At 42.3% G+C, this 10980-nt stretch overlaps 1 long non-coding RNA gene across 1 annotated transcript; it reads left to right on the top strand.

Moving 5' to 3' along the window:
- Positions 1-7807: 7807 nt before the first annotated feature.
- Positions 7808-10683, top strand: LOC112132773 (uncharacterized). Its single transcript, XR_002914499.2, has 4 exons — positions 7808-7883; positions 8369-8517; positions 9587-9627; positions 9987-10683. It is a non-coding gene; the product is annotated as an uncharacterized LOC112132773 (long non-coding RNA).
- Positions 10684-10980: the final 297 nt, after the last annotated feature.

Below are 10980 nucleotides of genomic sequence, written 5' to 3' on the forward strand. Positions count from 1 at the left end.
ATTTGAGTTTGACAATAGGAAGTAAGGTACCTTGCTTGACCTGTGTACTTACCAGTAGAATGGGGAGAAACATAACCATTGGAAAGGTAAACAACTGTAGGATTTAGATTTGAGTTTGACAATAGGAAGTAAGGTACCTTGCTTGACCTGTGTACTTACCAGTAGAATGGGGAGAAACATAACAATTATTTACATGGTATCTGGCATATATTTTTGGGGGGAGTTCCTAGAAATATTTAGCAACAGAATTCAAAGGGTCCGGATCCAGCCATTTAAGTCTTAAGCTTTTCTTCGTCCCAACTCCATCAAGAGGGAGTCAATGAATACTTCTAGCAGAGTTGTCACTTGATGAAAAGTAGTGTGATGGGACCACCAATCTGGGGCAGATGTCCTAGCATGGCTTAGAGTAGAGATCCAGGAAGCAGGAGGACCAGGTAAGAGACAAGCCAGTGGTGGAAGGGTTGTCAGGAAATCTAATAAATTTGTCCATGTATTTATTTATTTATTCATTCATTCACTCATTCATTTATTCATTTATTTAGTTACTCAACAATTATGTAGGAAGAACCTACCATGTGCCGGGTTGTAGGTCAAAGCTCTGGAAATCAGAGGTGAACAAACTGGACATAATTCCTTCCCTCAAATTATTTACAGTCTCTCTTCTAAACTTATTCTTCTAACATTTCGATGCAATCTTTCAGTGTTTTAGGATGGTGGGATTTTACCGTATTTAAGATGTTTCAGCAAAGGGAGAGGGTAGTTGGTTATGTAGTGGTCTCGCTGACCTTAGAGGTAGTTGTTGCACTAACTAAGAGTCTGACTGAAATTTCTACTAAATATCTCCCAACACAGGAAGATAAGCATCTAGAATTCGTGTTTATAGGATATGCATCTGAGCCTGTGATGAGACCTCAACTGGGATTCTTCTTAAAAGGAGTCAAGAAATGAAGTGAGAAGATTTTTTTCTTCTTTATTCTCGAGCAAAAACAATGTAGGATAGAGAAGCCACAGGCCAAACTCTCTTAGGAAAGCTGGCCAGGAATGCAAGCACTGTGAAAGTTCTTTCACAAGAAAAGGAGAATTGCCTTCTAGGATTATCCTGATTTCAAAGTCAAGGTAGCATGAGATTGGCTTATTTTTGCTCTGGGCTTGAAAATTTAACTGACTCAGGAGAGAAATGTTAGGACCAATTTCTGGCCTTGAGAAATTCCCTATCAGGAGGTTGGTACAAAGGTGCATTTGCAGTAATCAGCCTTTTTCTTTAGCTTACACCTCCACCTGCATCATGTAATTGCATCAATACCTCCTCAAATTCCCATAAGATTATTTTTGAGAAAACTTAATGTGTTACTATGTAACTTCTCTGAGCCTCAGTTTCCTCACCTGTCCAATGGGGCTGATGATATTTTAGCAGCACTAAGTTGTATCACAGAAGTAATAAGCCAAATTAAGTTTAGCAGACTTAAGTTGTATCACAGAAGTAATTATCCAAATATAGTACATAGTAGCTCGCTGTCACCTAATACTTGCCTCATACCATCACATCTAGGAAAGTTAAAATACCTTTTCTAAGTGACACACTTTGTGAGAAAAGTTAGACCAAATATGTAAGGAAGAAATTATTAGTTAGTAATATTTTCCCCAGTCGGTTTCTAAGTTCCTCAGATTATTTATCCCAAGATTTGTGGGAAGAAGCTCAAATGAGACAGGGTCTAGGAAAACCTGTTGCAAGCTATTAAGTGTCCTCCGCCTATAGGGGACCATCTTAGACCTGAGGGGGCCTGCTTCCTTGCTTTCAGCAAGACTGCTTGTGCCCCAAGGCCAGCATCAGTGCATGGAAGAGGGCTTATTATCAGCCCTGCATGCCTGCTAATGATGACCACAAGCGGCCTTGAAGAGGCTTTTCATCACCATGCCTTGTCTTCTTCCAACTCCAATTTGTACAGGCTATGGGTTGCTTCACTTCCAGGAGCCAGACCCCAGGGGCTGTTAATAGCCAAGGTCACCAGTGTGAACCTCCGCTCATCCTAGCCAGCATGGCTCTGACTTCCCAAGAGAAGATAAATGACTGATAATCACCCCCCCCGCCAGAGAGGAGAGAGTGACACTTCTCATTAACAGAGGGCCGGTCAGGGAGTAGGATGCAAATGGCACTGATGCCCCTGTGGCTGCCGCCACTCTCATTGCCTCCTGGCACATCACGGCAGCTGGATGACAACTTGTCTCACTGAAGAACTCCGAAACTGTTTCTAGGGGTGCTTTTGGGAGAAGCAGAGGCAAATCCTGCCAGAGCTTTCTGATACCAACCCTATGGCATTTGTCTTCTTGACTATATACCCGAGGCTGCAGCACAGTCCTCCACTTGAAATGTAGGCCTAGAGGAGGACCCACCTCTAGAGGGACTCATTCCAGCTTTACTTTCTTCGAATACACACGCATGCACACGTGCACACACACACCCCTACACGCACACACACACCCCTACACGCACACACACACATTTTTCCTATTTTTTTTTTAGGGCAGTGAGAAATTCTCAAATTTCAGTGTGCATCAAAATAACCTGGAAAAGTTATAAACATACAGGGCCACACCCCAGACCTACAGGGCCTAGAGAACCTATGTTTTAACCAGTTTTCCAGGTAATTCTGATATAAAGGATCATGAGATCACACTTTGAAGTATACTATTCTAGGAGTTAAAAAATAAATACAGAACCTATTTTATAGAGTGTTAAAAACTGGAAGATAATTCAAAGATATCTAGAATAGCCTTTTATTCTACAAATGAGACAGTGGATAGAGGCCTAGGCTCTAGCTGCCTGTCAGAGTTCAAACCCTGGCTCAGCCTCTTACAAGCTGGATGATTTGGGGTAAGTTACTTAAATTCCCCATGCTTCAGTTTTCTCATCTATACAAGAGAAACAATATAAAATATTACCTACCTCAGAAGAGATTTTATGAGGTTTAAATGCATTCATATAGTCAAAGTTTTGGAAAAGTGCCTGGCACATAGTGAACATTCAATAAATTATTTGTATCATTCAGGTTCAATCAGAAAAACAGAACCACTTTGAGTAGCATAGAATATGGCATATATTACAAGGCTTAGACCAGACATAATTGTGGGAGCTCATTATGTTGCTACCTTGGGGGGCAGTTTCTGCTTTTGGTGCTGGCCCTAATGTCAGCAGGGCTAGAAACATAGAAGAAAAGATAGACATCAAGTAGGAATATCAAGGACAGACTAGAATCTGCAAGAATTAGCTGGAACAATATGTGCTGCTTCTTCAATCTCGGTGATGCTGTTGGCCTACAAGATAAGCTGGCAGCCTGCATGATAGAGTCACACCTGCTCTTGTCCCAGTACTCAGAGAAGTTGAAAGAGGGGATCTGGCAGGAGCTGAAGGAGCTGCAGTGTCAACTGTGCTCTAAACCAACCAAGTAAGCCAGCATATCAGTGACCATGTGCAAGAGCTTGTAGCTGCCCTCATTAACCTTTAGAGGATAAAGAAAATAAAATAGCCCTTCTTCACTTTCCCCTTTCAAATCTCACGTGACTTGGAACACTAATTTGTGGCCAAAGTTAACCTGAAATTATATAGACAAGGGGACTCCAAGATTTGTAATTCCAGCTTAGCTAAGTTGACAAAGTACAAAACCATCATATTGTCAATTTCTCTTAATACACATCAGGAAACTGAAACAGAGCTGGTGAGTACCTTAGGCAAGGTCACACAGCAAATTTTTGGGAGAAGAGAGAGAGAGAAAGGCCTAGGTGTAGGCTACTCAGCTTCTGACATTCAAACCTCCTGGTTGCCACAAAGAACTTAAGAAGGTGTCCCTCTGAATGTTTCTTAAACCTACGGAGGGAAAGCCCAAGGAGATGATGGGTCTGTTTCAATAATACATTCACTGAGGGACTGCTAGGTGCCAGTTAGTCTGTCATCAGGCAGGTAGGACTCCCTTCTTTGCTTACAGAGAAGAAAACTGCATTGGTAAGTACAATAAAAGGCCAAAGAGATATATGCTTCAAGGGAGAGACAATGGTAGTGTTTTAGGGTGGAGCTTGTTAAAAGATGGGTTATCAGACCATGTCAAGTGACTTCTGCCTAATACTCAAAAGTCATCAGTCTAGATCCTATTCTCTACCCTCTTATCTCTTGCTACTCTGCCCAAATGAAGTACGATATATGGGACAATTTACTTTAAAGCCTGTTGCTACTGTGATAACATGGATACTGTTGTTTTCTCCAACATCCATCTGAGTAAATCAGGCTAAGCATAACCTCCTTGCCGCAGTGGTTGCTTCAAGTTACCCAGAACTAAGCCAGGTACTAGAGTTCGTTTGGTTGCTGGTGTTGAGATGATCACTTAAAAAATTGTCTAACTCTTTGAGACCAGCCTGGCCAACATGGTGAAACCCTGTTTCTACTAAAAATACAAAAATTAGCTGGGTGTGGTGGTGCACACCTGTAATTCCAGCTACTTGGGAGGCTGAGGCAGGAGAATTGCCTGAACCCAGGAGTTGGAGGTTGCCAGATATTTACTCAATGGTTGGAGGAAGTGCATTTCCTCTTCCACTAGATACTAAAAAGGAGTTATCACACTGATTGTGCTATCCTCAGCTGACAAACACAGAAGGAACCAGTTGTAGCCTAGAGTCAACATTATGGATGGCAGAATGAAAGAAACATCATTGAGCCATTGAATCAACCATCTTGGAAGCCTGCTTGAACTCTAGGCTTTCCAGTTAACTGAGTCATTATGTTATCCTGTGTTTGAAATAGTTCAAGTTAGACTTTTCCATTACGTGTTATAGAAAACATCTGCATTAATACACGTGCCTTTGAATATGCTGAGGATTTTTTTCCTCTGCTAAAATAACAATTCTTCTTACTTTACCTAAAGTCTTCTACTTTTCTCTCAAGAACTTGTTCCATTGTCTCATCCATCCCAAAGCCTTTGCTGATCTATTTCCAGAGCCTCTATTCCCACTTAGGTTCTGATATTCTTTCAACTCTTGTCTGTTTTTCCCAGAGGTGCCAAAGACCACTGGGCTTGGTTTTACGTTGTGTCTCTATGGCTTTTGACTTTTGGTCTTTCATTGACTCTGGCTTCACTGCTGCCTTTCTGAGTCTTCCCAATTAAGAAAACTTAGAGGAGAATGCCCACACTCAAAGCACCTAGGATTGCCAAGAGAGAACCTTAAACAGAAGAGAAGGTACTGGAGTCCATTTGGTTGCTGGTGTTGAGATGACCACTTAAAAAGTTGTCTAACTCTTTGAGACCAGCCTGGCCAACATGATGAAACCCTGTCTCTACTAAAAATACAAAAATTAGCCAGGTGTGGTAGCACACACCTATAATCCCAACTACTTGGGAGGCTGAGGCAGGAGAATCCACTTGAACCCAGGAGTCAGAGGTTTGCAGTGAGCCAAGATCATGCCATTGCACTCCAGCCTAGGCAACAAGAGCAAAACTCCTTCTCAAAAAAAAAAAAAATTGTCTAACTCTTTGTATGGAAAGTTTGGAATAATCAGGGACTCCTATCAAGACCTTTAGCTTCCACCATGCAAACATCATATAGGATGAATCACCTTCCGGATCTTCCAACCAGGGTCTTTGTTCAGCTTGAACAACTAAAATTAGCACTTTATTCACAGTCCATAATGGCTGGGGAATTATTTCATACACATGGGACAAAGGAGAGGGATCCAAAGAGGGCCCTCTTCCCTAAGTCTCATTCATGAGATTCTTCTCATTGAAGAGGCACTCTTCAAGCGTCCAATTTGCTGCAATTATAGCAATCAAAAAAGCATTCAGTCTTCTTCCGCACCTGACAAGCCGGCTCATGCATTCTCACCAACAGTGGTGGGGTGGATGCTATTGCAGCTCCCATCCCCCGATTCCAGCTACAGCCACTAATACCACCCTTATCCCCACACCCAGAGCTAGAGGTGGTTCACAGTCCAAGGAACTCTGTCATGTTAACATCGATGGTAGACCTGTAGCTGCCCAGAATCACATGGGTTTACTGGTTCTCTAGAAAGAGACTGGTTTGCCTTTAGTATTGGCTTATAAATATCTCTATCCCCATGGCCTGAAAGAGAACTGATGATAGATAAACTTCTCCATTATGTAAGTTTCTAAGGGCTGATAAATAAGTTCCTGCCATGATAACAGGTGCAGGTGTAGTGCCATGGAGAAGCTGGGGCCTGTCTGATTGCTGCATTGTGCCAGCATTCATGTTACTTGAATGGGTGCTTTGTGAGAATACAGTCTCTGCAGATTGCAGGGACCGGCTGCTGCTGGTGAAAGGGTGGGGGTCTGTTGATTAAAGTCCCATTAACAACACACAAATAACTCTCAGCTTCCTCTTCTCACTTGCCTCTTTGTTCTAGGCCAATGGCTCTCAGGAGAGCTGAAAATGTTATTTAATTATTTCTAACCCCTATACTGCTGCTACTAGGACTCCTTCTGGAATATCCATTCCCTGCAAGGCATCTGTATTCATTCTCATGAGCCACTCCAGGCTTGCCAATGGATGAAAGAAGTCTGCAACCACTGTAAACAATCAGGCTGGTGTTGAGTCACTTACGTGGACCACCACTGTGCCACTCCTTCTGAACACTCCAGCTGCTCCACCTCTGACATGCTTCCATCTACCTTGGAGGCCAGCTGACCACAGCCCTTAGATCATTACTCGATCTCTCAATCCCCTCTGAGAGTCTTTGGGAAACAACATGCGAATGTTTATCATTGTTAAGTCTGGTCACTGAGCCTCATGGAAAATTCTCCCCTCTTTTCTCAATTTTCTCATTTATAAAATGGGAATAATGAGAATACTCAGACCTTCTTCAAAAGGTTATTGTGAGTCCCAAGTGAGATAATACCTGCAGAATACTGAATATTCAATTAAAGAGGTGCTCAGTAAGAGCACTACTATTTCATTACTGTTTCTCTCATGTCAGTTATTAGGGTATTTTAAAATATCTTTCTCCAGAATGTCTTTCTATCTCCCAATGTGACGATAGGTTCTCCTAGAGCAGGACACTTCTAAATTTTCTGATGTGTCCACACAATTTATCAGGCAGCTGGAACATGGAATGAACACTTGCATGGCAGCCAGGAGCCTCAAGCTGGAGTCCCAGCACCACCTGTGATTACCACATTCCTCTGTCTGGCTGTCTTTCATTAGGTCTTCTATTATCTCCTCTCTGCCCTCACTCTCCCTTCCCTTCTTAAATCCCCATCCTTCTACCTTGGGCTCACCTACTGAAATCTCACTCCACCTTCCAGTTCAAACCAAATTCCCCACCTTCTGGGAATCCCTTCCTCAGTAGCTGCGGACTACACTGGCCTGTTTTTTCCCAGACTTCTCATTCCTTCACGTTAGCACCCCAATGCTTAGCAACTAGTGGCTTTTTCAATAAGAAAGATGTAGTCTTATTTATCTCTTTGCACAACTCCCTTCTCTATTGTGTTTTCCACATTTACATAGAACTTTGGGGAAGAAATTGGCCCAGTGGCCAAATCTGGACCACTTTCTTTTTGTATGGTCTAAAGCTAAGAATGTTTTTGTACTTTAAATAGTCAAAAAAAGATCAAAAGAAGAAAAATGTTTCATGAAGTGTAAAAATTACCTAAAATTTAAATTTTGGCATCCACAAATAAAGTTTTATTGAAACATAGCCACACTCATTTGTGAAGCACGTTCACTGTGCACTGGTTACCAACTTGTCTGAGTCTGGGAAGGCAGAAGATCCTCAAACATAACAAATTACATGAAACAAATTTATTATTTACAGATAAACAGCAAGGGATAACAGAAGTGTAGGATTGATTGTGAGCTTCTCCCCCCAAACTCAGAAAAGCTGCCAGGTAAATGAGGTCTCATCTGCATGTGCCCCACTTGCATTACTGCTGAGGGACCCTGAAAAGCAGACAACCCTGGGTTTTACACCCTCCCCAGGGTATAAAAGGACTCACTAGGCTAATGTGTTGAAGAACATCCCGTTTCTAGGTGGAAACTGGAACAGAGCCGGCCTGTTCCAGCCAGTCTCTCCTTGTCTCAGGATGTTGCATTCTCAGCATACTTTACAGTTATTCCAGGGAACAACAGCGAGAAGGGGAGAGAGCTGGGTTGGTCCAAGGCCACCTGGAGAACTGTCCTGCACCTGTGTTATATATTGTTTATGGCTGCTTTGACACTGCAACAGCAGTGTTGAGTAGTTGCAGTAGGGACTGTTTAACCCACAAAGCCTACATTACTTACATCTGGACCTTTGCAGGAAAAGTTTGCTGACCTGTACTTTAATATATAAAAACCCATTCACATTTGCACATTCATTTGGTAGTCACTACAGGCCTATGGTAACATCTCCATTTTCAGAAACTCACAAAATAAGCTGCTTGCTCAAGACTGCACGGCTTCAAGGTGGCAGAGCTGGTAGTTTCTAACTCACTCACCTCATACTCAGACCTGCAATGTTTTTCAAGACAGTCAATATTTCAGGTAACTCTTCTTTCTTGTAATCCATTTCCTATCACATGCCTCACTTAGCATCTCCAATGAGCTCCCTCAAGAAATGTGAGCTTGCATCAGTGGCTGCCTAGTCTCTCTGAAAAGTGATGTAATTTTTAGCAAATTAAAGCCCATCGGTAACCGGTAAACTGCTCTGCTCTTAGCTGGCTGGGCCCACAAGGCTTTATCGAACCAACCATAACTTCTTCCTTGGCTGACTGATAAGGTTTAATTAGGAGGAGGTGACATGTTGCTGGTGACCACCGATTTATAATGAACGGCAGCGAGTTTTTTGAAGGGACAGGTAGACATGCTGGCCCCCATCCAAGCCTGCCTGCCTGACCTGTCTCCTAATCTCTTGCCACCCTCCCTCTTTGCCCGAGCTCATGTGGTGGGTGTTCACAGGTGTCCTTAGTCTCTGTCTTGATGGCCCTTGGTCTTCAGGCATACTCTTTCCTTGGGACATCTTTTCCCAGAGCTTGGTGATTTAGGGGAAATTATTTTCTTACACTGAGCTTAGTTTCCCCATCTGTTGAATGAGAATGATGCTTCTAGCTTTCAGCACAGTTGAGATGATCATGTGTGGCAATTTATGTAAAGTGTACCTAGCACAGCTCCTGGCACATCAGCAGGACTCAGTAAGTGATATTACAGAATTTTCTATGATACTACTGTATCTTCATTCTGAGTCTCAGCAAGGGTGGGCACTAAGCCTTATCTTAGGAGGTCGTTTCTTCTTTCAGGTGCTTTATGATTGGGCATGATCCTTTCTCCATCCTTGCCATTCAGTGCTCAAGTTCCCTGACACTTCCTCAGAGCTCACTTGTCAGGAAAGCCAAGAATGTCTGTTGATGTGACTCCTGCCCAGGTAGGAAGTGGTGGTTCTGAACCAGAGCTGAGGTCCCTTGATAGGCTCCATGGAATGGCCTTTGTGGCCACTGGGGCCACTAACCAGGCCTTTCTCCCTCCCACAAATAAGGGTTCCCAGACTTTCATTGGGAGGGCAGTCTGCTGGAGAATTCTATCCAGCTTGTGAGGCTGATGTTTTTCTTCCATTCAGGCCATCTACTGATTGGATGAGGCCCACCAGCATTCTGAAGGGTAATCTGCTTTACTCAAAGTTGATCAATTCAAGTGTTAGTCTCATCCAAGAACACCTTCCAAGGTGACACATAAAATTAATTAACATTATGCGTTAGCATGCAGAGTACTCGCCATGGTCTCTCCCTGACAATTCTTATTTTGTTTGTCTTTCTAAACAAATGTATTTAAGAGGTAAAACAACTGGAGAGCCATATGATGTTTCTTTCTCTGTTCAAGGTGGTCAAATAATACTAATATAAATATTTCCTCATGGGGAGATTAACTATCTCAATTGTATAAAGCATTTTCAGTCTACTCTCTCATTGTTTTGTCATATAAGGCCAATGATCAACTGATCTGATGCATTCATTTTTCAGACAGGGAATCTGAGACCTGGCTGGGAGAAGAGGATTTGCCTGAAGTTATCCCACACAGCAAATTAGTTGGAAAACCAGGATAGTTGATAAATATCCTGAAGCCCAGCCAAGTAATGAAGCCAGAATTCAGAAAGCTGTTCTGACTAGATCTGGGATTTTTACAATAAAGGATCTGTAAGGGATATTTGTGAAAAATTTTGACACTTGACGGCTGTCCTGATTCATTCAGCTACCTAGGTTATCTCTGCCTCTCCTTGACTTGTGTTTTGTCTTTTAAGATGGCAGTCTTGCTCTTTTGCCTGGGCTGGTCTTGAACTCCTGGGCTCAAGCAGTTTTCCTGCTTCAGCCTCCTGAGTAGCTGGGGCTACAGGAGGACATCACTGTGCCCAGCTCTCTCCGTATCTTTGACTAGGTTATTTTACAACCCCATAAGATAGAAATGAAGTTATAGAAAGCTGATAGGAATACAAATAATTATTGCCCATAGAAATGCAAATTGGATCTAATGGAAATCAACTGATTTATTTCCGGCAGATAGTGACCACTTTTGTATCCTTTTGTAAATTCATTTCAGCATTCCATATTTGACTAAAAATGTGTGACACTCCCAGTTTGTTTTTGAATTCATTGTAACATCTACCAATTCCCTCATTAATTAATGAGTTAAATAAAGCCTTTGGCATGTATTTATTTTGTATTTGTAGGAGAGTCATGAGTATATCTTCTTTTAAAAGGTATTCTTCAGTAGGTCTTAGTGTGCACGATAATTACATCTTATTTTCTCATTCTACACTGCTCCCACACCTCACTCAGAATAAATGTAATCTCCTATGAGCTTCTGAACATCATGAAGAACAACAGCTCATTTTGTAAAGTCCTTCAGCATTTGCAAAGCACCTTCACTTCGATCATCTCATTTGATTCCTACAATCAGCCTGGGAGAGCACTTGACATTCCCATTTCACATATGGGGAAGATGAAGGCCAGAGAAAGA

Source organism: Pongo abelii, chromosome 2 (assembly GCF_028885655.2).
Source record: "Pongo abelii isolate AG06213 chromosome 2, NHGRI_mPonAbe1-v2.0_pri, whole genome shotgun sequence".
Taxonomy (NCBI): Eukaryota; Metazoa; Chordata; class Mammalia; order Primates; family Hominidae; genus Pongo; species Pongo abelii.